A 3,009-nucleotide genomic window follows, 5' to 3' on the forward strand; every position below is an offset into this window, starting at 1 on the left:
GAAAGCCCTTTGGTTTGAAGCTGTTTTCGCCACATGAATTCTCGCTCCGCTCGATGCGCTTGCGCACATCGATAGGTCGCGAGACCTAAAAAGGTTTACCAACCAGAAACGACACGTCCTGTAACTGAACTCGAAGCAGTCAGCGCCCTTGGATGAGCGCCCCCCACCCTCCAAGAGCTGCATCTTAAGAAACTAACACAGCGGCCTCACCCTGGAGCCAGGATCACGGGCTGCGAGAACTACCTGGGAACGAAACAACAAACAGCATCACAGCACAATATAGACAGGAAACGGAGTTCAATGGAGGCTGACGACAGCCCGCACAAAACGCCCCAATATGAAAACCAAAATTATTATTATTTTTTTTAAAGTTCCTCTGCGCCAGTACAAACAGAATTCTCTCTCTCCTTTCCCCCCCCTGTTTGTTCATTTTACAGACAGGGAGTTATTTTAAACCACTTTGAAATCCATCGCTCCTTGAGCACAAGTAAAAAGGTAACTATCAGTCCTTCTTCTTTAAGAGACAGTAAGTCTATGAAGTCGCCATGCATTGACTGTTCTCCAAAAATTGATGCCAGAATTCTTTCCATCCATTCTATAGGCAATCTCGCCATTTGTTATCTCCACATCAGGAGGACTATATCTTTTGGGATCCACAAAAATATTCATTATCGTGGCCATAAATTTTAACTCCGGCAGGCGGGTCTAACTGAAATCCCACTCCTCACTTAAGGTACCTTCATCCTCGAAAATGAAAATGTTTTCAAAAAACTACTAATGTATCCTCACTAACTGTCTAGTTAATATAAAATATCAAAAATAGAAAAGATTCAATAAACTAAAAGAACTCATAATTTCTTCTAGGAAATATAGAAATTCAAAAATCAACAATCAAGACAAACAAATTACATCGTGTGACTATGGAATATCTATCTGCAAACCTTAACTAAAATAGGTAAAACACTAGCTTGGTCCTTTCATTAAATATGGGCTGGTTAGAAAATCATAGACTACACTAAGACAACAATCAATGTTCATGAAATGTCTATGTTTTTTAGGGTCTAGAATATCTTCGTCACCTAACCAAAGAAAAGAAAGTCATTATACAGATAATCCAGATTGAGAACATCAAATAGCATTAATATACTCCGTGTTTTTTAAGTAAGTGACCTTATCTATGATATGAATGTATTGTATACCATTGTTTAAGTCCCGCGTTGATAGCACGCTGCGAATTGCCACCATTTAGAATATTTCGTATTTTCCATCACTAATATCAATCATTTGATTCCTCGCATTTGCCATCCTATGTAAGAACCCTGCTTCCTCACCACCAAAACTTGGGAATAATCTATTTAGTATAAAGGTATCCACTCCTTCTCCCTTTTTTGGCCATTATCTCATATAAGAATATATGAGTTAAAAGGATTCACTCCATTTTTCTATTTTTCTTGATGATCATTAAGGCAAGGAAAAGAAATCCGTCAAAGTATTATTGTAATATTAATAAGCTTGGTCACAATATAATGGAAAGTCTGAGACTATTAGCCTAACATGGGTTTGTTTTAATTTTCTCTGTGTAACATAATATAAATTGATGCATTATTGTACATAATATTTTTTGTTTTATGGAATTTTCCCATTTCAGATACTATCGTGGCTGCTCCAGAAGAAGGCGCTGGTTCGCCGAAACGCGCGTAGAGATTATTTTAGCCACACCTTTCTCTCTTAAAAACTGTGTTCATTTTATATAACCTTCATTTGTTGGATTATTTGTCCTTCTCTCTTAAAGTGTTGCTGTGTATTGTTGATTTATTATGTCGCATACAATTTGTGAATATGTATTATTATTTTAATGTGTTTTTTTAAAAGAATTTATGAATAAAATTGAACTACCCCTTTTTTACAAACAACCTATGTTTTAGCTCAGTTCATTTCGACCACTTATTACGTTCTGTTGCCTAGATTGATACATATCAAATTATTTTTTTTTTTTTTTTTTTTCCAGTACAAACAACATGCATCGCAAACGCAAAGAAACCAAGCTTTCAGTACCCACCAGACGCACTTCAGAAGACCCCCGAGATTCATACTGCTCGTCGGGAGCCTTAGCTGCACTGAAAGATATAAACATCTAGCAACAAGACGGGCGGGGCAGAAGATTAGAGATAGAGATAGTGTATACATTTTACTCAGAACAAGTTAGCATTTACTTGCAATACTAATGAAACGAGATCGAGAAAATAAAAACCCGAGTTATGAATTCGAATTGTAGTATAACAACCCTCTCAAAGGCAAACATTACCTAGACAGATTAATGAAAAGAACATAAAGAAATGCACAATAAATGGACTTCGCTCCCGCCTTCGCCCTTCACCCGCGCTCTCCTTTGATAGAAAGGGAGCATCAGAGGCCGACACTGCAAAACAAATACATGACGGACACCAAAGTCACCCGGGAACGTTCGGCGAGTAATAGCACTAATAACACTTAAACTGGAAAACCTCAAAAATAATAATTGGAGCAGAAAACCACGTTGAAATCCAAAACAAACATTTAACCCCTAGGTCCAAAAGCTTACCATACAAACCAACTCACCAGAACAAGTAGAGAGCAGCGAAGTTTGAAATCAATAGTTCAGGTGAGACACGTGGCCACGTGACCTCCTTTGAACAAATCAGAGGCTCTCCGATAATTACAAGCCACGCCTATGGCGGTCCCGCGACAGTCTCGTGGCCAATCCAAGGCTTCCCTGGGATCTTGGCGGGAGCGAGGAGGCAGGTGGGGTGTGATTGGCCACGTGGTGTCCGGGTGATCATGGTGCTAGCGGGGCTCATCTCCCGGAGGCTTCTGGGTACCTCAGGGTGGGCAGGGAACATCCCCGGAAGAGGAATTCTTGCTGGTCGGAGTAGGGTCGCCTTAGCACTATGGGCTTTAACTCCCAGGATCATTCATGTTGAGAGGGGTGTGTCTCGTGCACAGTTGATTGATGGGGTTGCAGGGTTAAGT

General features: G+C 39.9%; 1 long non-coding RNA gene across 2 annotated transcripts; it reads left to right on the top strand.

Annotated features, from left to right (window-relative positions):
* Nucleotides 1-438: 438 nt before the first annotated feature.
* Nucleotides 439-1,732, top strand: LOC147673129 (uncharacterized). 2 transcript variants are annotated; one of them, XR_015302501.1, is made up of 5 exons: nucleotides 439-495; nucleotides 602-733; nucleotides 865-955; nucleotides 1,059-1,161; nucleotides 1,649-1,732. It is a non-coding gene; the product is annotated as an uncharacterized LOC147673129 (long non-coding RNA). The 2 variants fall into 2 exon arrangements; XR_015302500.1 differs by lacking the exon at nucleotides 1,649-1,732 and having other exon boundaries at nucleotides 1,059-1,478.
* Nucleotides 1,733-3,009: the final 1,277 nt, after the last annotated feature.

The sequence above is a fragment of the Lissotriton vulgaris genome, chromosome 12, assembly GCF_964263255.1.
Source record: "Lissotriton vulgaris chromosome 12, aLisVul1.2, whole genome shotgun sequence".
Lineage (NCBI taxonomy): Eukaryota > Metazoa > Chordata > Amphibia > Caudata > Salamandridae > Lissotriton > Lissotriton vulgaris.